This window comes from Acinonyx jubatus, chromosome B1 (assembly GCF_027475565.1).
Source record: "Acinonyx jubatus isolate Ajub_Pintada_27869175 chromosome B1, VMU_Ajub_asm_v1.0, whole genome shotgun sequence".
In the NCBI taxonomy this organism is placed as follows: domain Eukaryota; kingdom Metazoa; phylum Chordata; class Mammalia; order Carnivora; family Felidae; genus Acinonyx; species Acinonyx jubatus.
The window spans coordinates 17488837-17498036 of NC_069382.1; the positions used below are offsets into that span (position 1 = coordinate 17488837).

At 39.0% G+C, this 9200-nt stretch overlaps 1 pseudogene; it reads right to left on the minus strand.

Annotated features, from left to right (window-relative positions):
- Nucleotides 1-1020: 1020 nt before the first annotated feature.
- LOC106982571 (COP9 signalosome complex subunit 3-like) lies at nt 1021-9116 on the minus strand (annotated as a pseudogene).
- Nucleotides 9117-9200: the final 84 nt, after the last annotated feature.

Consider the following 9200-nt stretch of genomic DNA (forward strand, 5'->3'; position numbering starts at 1 on the left):
CTGGTTCATTTCTTATCTTGGCCCTTAGCCTCTAAAGCTTTCGACAGAGGCCAAGCTCATATTCTCAGATGAGAGGTTGCATCCAAAATTGCAGATGCCCTCTAAAAAATGTACTTGGAGATGATCAGCTCACCTTTCCAAAATTCTGTCCTCAGCCAGAGTTCCTCTAGTACATGTTGCTTCCACAGCTTTCTAATGTGATTAAAAATTAGCTTTTACAGGGATGCTTGGGTGACTTAGTCACTTAAGCGTCGGACTTTGGCTCATGTCGTGATCTCACAGTTTGTAGTTTGTGGGTTCGAGCCCCGCATCCGGCTCTGTGCTGCCAGCTCAGAGCCTGGAGCCTGCTTTGGATTCTGTGACTCCCTCTCTCTCTGTCCCTACCCTGCTTGTGCTCTGTCTCTTTCTCAAAAATAAATAAACATTAAAATTTTTTAAAAATTATCTTTTACATTTTATTTGGCTTTTCTCCCCCCTACCTGTTCTTAGTAGTAGCTTGATCTGTTACAAATTACTCCATTCAAATGCAGAAGTACAGATGATTTTATTTTCCGATATTTTACCTACCTGTAAATTCTGATTTTTCTAAATTAAATATGAGATTTCATTTATAATAAATATGTAATGGAAACAAGGATATCTGATCCCACCATTTCTATTCAATACTTTACTGAAACTTCTATCCAGGGCAAGTAGGCAAGAAAATGAAATAAAAGTCATCCAGATTGGAAAAGAAGAAATTAAATAATCTCTATTTCAGATGGCATGGTCTTGAATATGGACTATCCTACATAATCCACCATAAAGCTATTAGAACTAATACATGAGTCAATAAGATTGTAGTATACGATATTAATATATAAACATCAATTGCGCTTCTGGATACTAGGTTAATCATTTGTAAAATGAAGTTAAGCAAGCAACTCCATTGATAATAGATCAGTAAGAATAAAATACTTAGGTATCAATTTAACAGAAGAAGTGAAAAATTTATACACTGAAAACGACAAAGCACCGTTGAAAGAAATTAAAGAAGATCTAAACAAAGGAAAACACATCCCATGGTCTTGAGTCAGAAGACGTCGTATTGTTAAGATGGCAGTACTCTAAGCAGCAGTGACGCACTGCCCCAAACCCATCCACATTCTAATCTCTGGAACCTGTGAATATCCCCTTGTATGGTGAAAAAGAGTTTGCAGATGGGGTTTAATTAAGGATTTTGACAGGGAGAGATCACACTGGATTATCCACATAGATACAGTAAAATCACAATGGTCCTTATCAGAAGGACACAGGAGGAGTCAGAGTCAAAAGGCAATGAAACTGCTGAAGCAGAGATAGGAGTCGAGAACTTTGGCAGTTTGGGAAGGAGCCACAAGCCAAGGAATAGAGGCAACCACTAGACATGGAAAAGGCAAGGAAACAGACTCTCCCCTTAATGCTTCCAGAAGGAACCAGCCTTGTGGGTACCTTCACTTCAGCTAAGTGAAACTTAGTTTGGATTTCTGACTTCCAGAACTGCAAAGGAATAAACTTGTGCTGTATTTGTAGAGAGGAACATGGAGTCTCTCATGTCCAGCAGGAGCCTGTGTCAAGCAGAGGCTTGTGTTCAGCAACGGGGCAAGCAGTTAAAGGTACTGCAGCTAGGAGATATCGCCAGGATTTGTCAAAAAAAAAAGTTTAATTCTCTAATATCCAGGTGAGACAGTCTTGGTCCTCCCTTGCCACCCTTGTAACATTTGCCTCTGGCCAAGGCGATGGTTGGTTTCACCTTTATTTAACTCAGGATGCATGTTAGTTTCAAGAGCAACTATATGGTTTGTTTACTGATTCACCTTGTGATCCCATTCTCTTCTGTGCAGATTGGGGATTCACCACAGCCTCTTAATCCATGGCTTTCGGTCACTCATCAAGCTCTCTTTATTTCAACATTTCCGGATCAATGTTATGAAGCATGGCTGGATTATATATTATATTCTGGGGTAGTCATTAGAAAAACTGATCATAACATGCTTGCAAAAATCTCACCATCTTCTGTCATGTGTAGTATGTGTTTTTCTGTCTCTTGAGGTCCAGGTAATTGCGCACACCTTGCCAAATTTCATGACAATAATGTTTAAAAAGTCTTTGCAAGCCTTTCAGGATTCTTTTAAAGAGATAACAAGTTTTGCTTCTCCAGTCGCATGATGTTATCCTAAGCAAAAATTTCACTGTAATTAATTTACCAGGTTTGAAAGTCTTGAAAGATTGTTGGTTGGATAAATTTGTGGTAACTCATGGTAAACACTGCTAAGGGACTTAATGAATCTACTCATAATCTGAGACGTTATGTTTTGGTAGCTACTGTACTTTGCTAAGAAGCATCAGAGAAGCTAGAATGCACTTATTATACATGACTCCCACATGATATGACTGATCACCACAGCAGGCCTGGGTTTAGCCTGTTCAGAAAAGTAAAGTGCTCGTCAGCCTGGCCCAGATAATTCTTCCATATAACAGTATCATAAAAAGTGCTTTGCATCATAGGCTCCTGTTCTAAAATGTACCTAGGATTTTCAGATATAGAGAGGCCAATAGATCAGGGGATAATTGCCATTGAAAATATTGTCGTTTATACTTCCCAAGAGGAGAGAGCACAGCACTCCACACAGGACCACATGAGGAAGCACTACGGTCAATCAGGGGGCAGAAGGAACCAGGGCAAAGTGTGGCTCAAAGCCTTTATTCTGGTTTTTGAGGGAAGAAACAGGCAAGGTAAAGCAGGCAAACTAAGCAAGTTTAGGAATGGATGTTTGAATAATTTTGGTAGGCTCTGGGTTATAGTGGTGGTCCGTAGTTGTCCCATACCTGGATCTGGGGTGATTCGGGGGGGGGGGGGGTAATGTTCCCAATGGCAGGAGTCTGACAGTGAGACAGGCAGAGGAGTATCTGAAGGGACTGATTAATTTGCATGTCAAATGCATGCTCACAGGCAAGGTGTTAGCTGTCTCTAGGAATTAGCTAACCCCTCCCCAGGCCCACAGGGCCCCCAAATTGTCAAAGCAACATAAAACACCGAAAACAAAACCCAAGATGAATAGAGGTCTATTCTCTTTACAGCTACCTATCATATCTATGTCAAGATATGGAAGGGCACACTTAAAGCATTTTGCCTGCAAGCAAAGCTGGCAAAGATTAGCAGGTATAGGAGTCAGTTAGTTTGCATTCATCTGAAGCTTGTCTATTGCTACATTAAGGATGCCAATTCCTCCCAGGGGCTGTTTGCTTTCCACAAGTGCATTTGTTAACTGATGGCAAAGCCCAGCAAAGTTATTTGTTGCATATTGAATATGCTCCCCATTATAAGTACTAATGAAAAGCTATACCTGGAATAATCATATTTGGGAACCAGGAATGCTGGACATAGAAAACCTTGCAAACAAAACAGCAAGGACACCCAAGAAGTGTTCCAGTACACCAGAAGCTCCAAACATAGTGCCCAGATATGATAAGTTACTCGCAATAAGTTCCTTATTCTTGTTGATCAATTCACAAAGTTCAATTATTTGCCTTTGAGCTGAGGGCTAGCACTGTTCACAAATTGAGGGCAGACACCATGTTTTCTCCAGAGCAGTCCAAGCGACAGAGGCAGCCTGAGCAGGCAGAGGTGACCATTGCGGGAGGAAGGGCCACAGTGAATCACAGGAAGGCCTCAAGACTTTTAGCAGAAATTGACAAGTTAATTCAAAAATCTGTATAGAAATCTAGGATGCCAAAACAACCTTCAAAAATAAGACCAAATCTCAAATTCAAATCTTACTACAAAGATATAGTAATCCAGACTGTGAAATCCTGGCATAACGATAAATTTATAGGTCAACTGAATAGAATTGACAGTTGAGAAATAACCCATACAGGGGCACCCGGGTGGCTCAGTTGGTTAAACGTCTGACACTTGATTTTGGCTCAGGTCATGATCTCATGGTTCATGAGTCTGAGCTCTGCATTAGGCTCTGCACTGAGGGTGCAGAGCCTGCTTGGGATTCTCTCTCTCCCTCTCTCTATGCCCTTCCCCTGCTCTCTCTCAAAATAAATAAATAAACATTTAAAAAAAGAGAAAGAACCCATACATTTATAGTCAGTTTATTTCTAACAAGGGTGTCAAGACTATTCAGTGGGTAAAGAATAATTTTCAACAGATGGCCCTCAGACAACTGAATACCTGCATGCAAAAGAATAAATTTGGATGGACCATCCACCTCACATTTTTCACAAAAATCAACACAAAATATGTTACAGACATAAGCATAAGAGCAAAAGTATAAAAGGCTGAGAAGAAAACATAGTTGTAAATCTGTGTGCCTTGGTTTAGACAGTGGTTTCTTAGATATAACACCCAAAAAAGTGCTCTTCAGCAAAAAAGATAAATTCAATGACATTAAAATTAAAGCCTTTATGCTACAATTGATGCCAATAGGAAAGTTAAAAGACAACCCAGAGAATCAGAGAAAATATCTGAAAATCACATATCTGATAATGGACTTTTATACATCTATAATATGTAAATATTCCTTACAATTTGATAATAAAAGGACAATTCAATTTAAAAATGAGAAAAGAAGCTGAGTAGACATCCCTCCAAAGAAAACATAGAAATGGGCAATAAACACGGAAAGACATGTTCAACATCGGTAATTATTAGGAAAATGCAACTTAAAACCACATGAGACACTAATTTGTACCCACTATGATGGTTACAATCAAAGAGATAGACAGTAACAAGTGTTGACAATAACGTGGAAAAGTTGGAATTCTCACTCACGGCTAGTAAGAATATAGCAGTGGCACAGCCACTGTGGAAATATTTTATCAGTTTCTCAAGATGTTAAACAGTTACCATTTGACTCAGCATTTCCATTCTAGGTGTGAACCCAAGAGAAAGAAAAATATATACCCACACAAAAATTGTACATGAATATTCATAGTAGCATCATCCAAAATTGGAAAAAAAATGGAAATATCACACATGTTCTTCAATGAATAGATAATTAAGATGTGGTGTACCTAAATAATAAAATGTTATTTGATAATAAAAAGGAATAAAGTACCAATACATGCTACAATATGGATGAACCTTGAAAACATTATGTTAAGTGAAAGAAGACAGTTACAAAAGGCCACATATTACACAATGCCATTTTTAAAAGAAGTTCAGAACAGGTGAATCAATAAAGACAGAAAGTATATTAGCCTAGGGCATAAGGCTGAGGTATGTGAGGGAGGAAGGATTATAGAGCAAATGTTAATGCATGTGGGGTTTATTTTTGAGTTGATAAAAATATTCCAAAAACTTAGATTGTGGTGATGCTTGTATAAGTCTGTGAATACATGAAAAACCATTGAATTGAACACTGAATGGTTAATTTCATTGTGTGTCAATTACATAACAATACGGATGCTAAAGAAGTTACACAAAAATACAATGGAAATTACATTCAAGTATGAACACACAGCGTTATACTGAAATTACATCAAAATAAGATACTTGAATTATATATGGAAATATTTATATTTGTTTTAAATGTATTATTATTTATTTAAATGTATAATCATGAGTTTGGCAGTTGCTTACTAATCCAATTTCCATAATTCTGCCAACATCATTCAAGTTTTAAAGGAACCTAAAATGGGATCACCGAGCCCTTCCACATTTTTCTGCCAGAAGTGATGGGAAGCAGAGTTAAAAGTGGTCTCTTTCACAATTAATAGGAGATCCTGATCTACTTAGAAAAATCACTGATGTTCTAAGAGCATGCTCCTGCAAGTTTAGTGATCTGCTCTACAAGTGTAACCAATAATTCTCATAGGACACGTCTCTGAGAAGTACTTGATAGGACTCACTTCTACTTCTGAGTCACAATTTTTTCCAATAAGCTCAACCTCTGTTGCATCCGGTGCTAGAAGTATAATGATAACAATACACAATAGTAGAAATGCATATGGTATCCTTCCTCTTTTGGTTTTAGAACTAAAAATGAGAAATGGAAGGTGGAGATGATTATGAATCTTCAAAATGTGTGATAACATGAAAGCCAAAGAATATGAAGATAGATAAAGGGGTAACTGGGTGGCTCAGATGGTTAGGTATCTGACTTCTGGTTTCAGTTCAGGTCACGATCTTACGGTTTGTGGGATCAAGGCTGAGTTGATCTCTGCACTGTCCTGGTGGGGATTCTTTCTCTCCCACTCTCTCTGCCCTTCCACAGTTCTGTCTCTCTCAAGATAAATAAACATTATTTAAAAAAAATATGAAAACAGATAAAAATAATTATATTAATAATTTATAGTTTTAGGTGCCCACATGTGGCAGAAGCTATAGAAAATTGCATGTGACCCTCAAAACAACTCAGCAAAGATATGAAATGAAGAAACATGAGCTTAGAGAGGCTAGGCATGATGCTGAAGGCTGTGCAGTTAATAAGCAATACGTAGAGTCAAAATAAAATAAAATAAAATGGGGGCACCTGGGTGGCTCAGCCGGTTAAGCGTCCGACTTTGGCTCAGATCATGATCTCACACTTTGCGAGTTTGAGCCCCGCGTCGGGCTCTGTGTTGACAGCTCAGAGCCTGGAGCCTGCTTCAGATTCTGTGTCTCACTCTCTTTCTGCCCCTCCCCTGCTCATGCTCTGTCTCTCTCTGTCTCAAAAATAAATTAAAAAAAAAACATTAAAAAATAAAATAAAATAAAACATTTCCAGCTCATATCACATATATGTAATACATACAGGATATATATAATGCACACCATATATATGCATATTATGCATATATCATATAGCCTATAACTATATATAGTAGAGTACCATTCATTATAAGTAGTGATTAATGTTTCACATCAGTTTAAAATTTTTGAAATTTATTCAATAAGGCTCAAAGATGGGAAGTGGTTTTCTCCAAGTTAACCAGTTAGTTAAACTAGAATCAAGGCTAGACTCAAATTTAAGGCTTATGCTGAAAAGGCACTTAAAAATATGTCCAGGGATTCCTGTAATATAACTCCTTGCATTTGATGAATACTGAGATTTCTGTTCTAGGTCAAGGAGCTGGAATCTTTTGTTAACTTTTCTTCTTTCCCACCTCTATCTATCTAGTTTTACTCTAGGTGTTTGAATTGTGAATTGCATTAATAGACATCCACTTTGATTTTCTATCTCTTCCAATTTGCCCCTCTCTTATCCAGAAGCTGATCACTAAAGCTGTGTGTGTATATATATTCAAGTGAACTGGGAAGTTGAAAAATTATGCATTGGAATTAGAACCCCAGTTCTTTGGAGAAGGTCGATAATAACCTAGCCCGACCATTTTTTCCCCCAGAATATCCACTGAGCAATTCTATTCAACTCTCTGCTTCACTTAAGTGATACATATTTGAAACAAGCTACAACTGCCTATTTTATAAAAATACTTCCTCTGAACCTACTGCTTCCATAATCTAAAAGAAGCCACCTTTCAGACTATGTCTCCAGTGATGAACTCTACCAATTTAAAAGTAAGAGAGTACAGCAGTGTGTCAATGAGAAAAGAATAAAAAAAAGAAATTCAAGGAACACTTAGGATTTATGAATTTTATATTCAGGGTTTTTACTGTTCTTGGTATGTTGGCACACTTCTTTCTCTCTTTCCTGTCCCCAAACTCCCAAGCAACATAATGATGCATTGTTACCAGTTTTATATACACACTATTTTTACATTATTGTTACAGTACTACAAGCTACATTATTTTAAATATTTTCTTAAAAAAGGTGCTCTTTTGGGTGCCTGGGTGGCTCAGTCAGTTAAGCATCTGACTCTTGATTTCTGCTCAGGTCATGATCTCACAGTTCATGAGTTCAATGCCCCATGCATATTCTCTCTCTCTCCCTCTCTTTATGCCCCTTCCTTCAGTCTCTCAAAATGAATGAATGAATGAATGAATGAATGAATGAATGAATGGAAGGATGAATAAATAAGCTATTGGGTGTTCTGTTACTTTGGCCTGCTTTAATTTGACCTTTTTTTTTTTTCCTTTTTAATGGTTTCAACGTTTAAGTTTTTCAAAAGAAACGTAGTCCTGGTAAATATTGCCAATTTCAGTATCTTACCCTCCGGGACACCACTGGCCAAGGGTGGACCTGTGACCCAAGCGAGGCCAATTGAAAATTCTCTCTTGAGACTTTTCTAAATGGAGCTGGAATTAAAGTTAATTTGCTCTCTGGTTGGAGAATTTTGTCCCCCCTGCAGACACTGGTCCTCCTCCAGCCCTTCCCAGTGATCAGCATTTTCCTTGTGCTCAAAGTCATTGCTCCCTCAGTTCTTCCCTCTGCACTTTACCAGAGCACCGACCCCAGCAATTTCTGTCTTTATTGGGTCATTCCCATCACTATGCAAGCAAGTTTTTATTCTGCCCCCAAAATATTTCTTAGCCCCATTCACCCCTGTTCCAGTCTTCCCACTTCCTTGCTCCTCTTCATAGCAAAATTCTTTGAAAATGTTTGTATTTGTTGCATCACATCCTTTTCCTATTCTCTCGTTAAATTCGCTCCGGTCCCTTTGCCCTGCCACTCTCGTCAGTGTCACCAATGACAACTCAAGTTGTTCTCATCTCCTTTCTTTCTCTCACACGTCCAGGCCATCAAACCACTCTACCTGTTCTACCTTCAGAAGATTTCCGCAATGTAGCCGTTGCTCGAGTTCGCTAACCCAGGGCAAGTGTCCACCACCTTTGCTTAGAGGATGGCAAACGCCGGCTAGAGGGTGGCCCTGCTTCCACCTGCCCCAGCACTCACAGGTTTTGGGCTCAACACTGTAGCAAAATGATCTTGTGAAGTAAAAATCCTATCTCTCCTCTGCTTAGAAACCACCAGTAGCTTCTTATCTCGCTCGTAGTAAAAGCTAAGTCCTGACAATGGCTTATAAGGCACCTCCGCGAGCCCTCCGTCTCCTGACCTCACCCGCTCCTGCTCTCCTTCGGCTTCCTCGTTCGGTCCAGCCACACAGCCTCCTGATGTTCTGCCAACAGACCTGGCGGCTTCTGGCCTGAGTTCTTTGCTCTCTGCCTGGAACACGGTTCCCTCAAAAGCTTCAGCCACCCTTCTCATCACTTTCAAGTCCTCACTCACACACTGCCTTCCGGTGAGACTTTCTCAATTAGTTCACTACAGCTGCCTTAAAAAGTATCACGA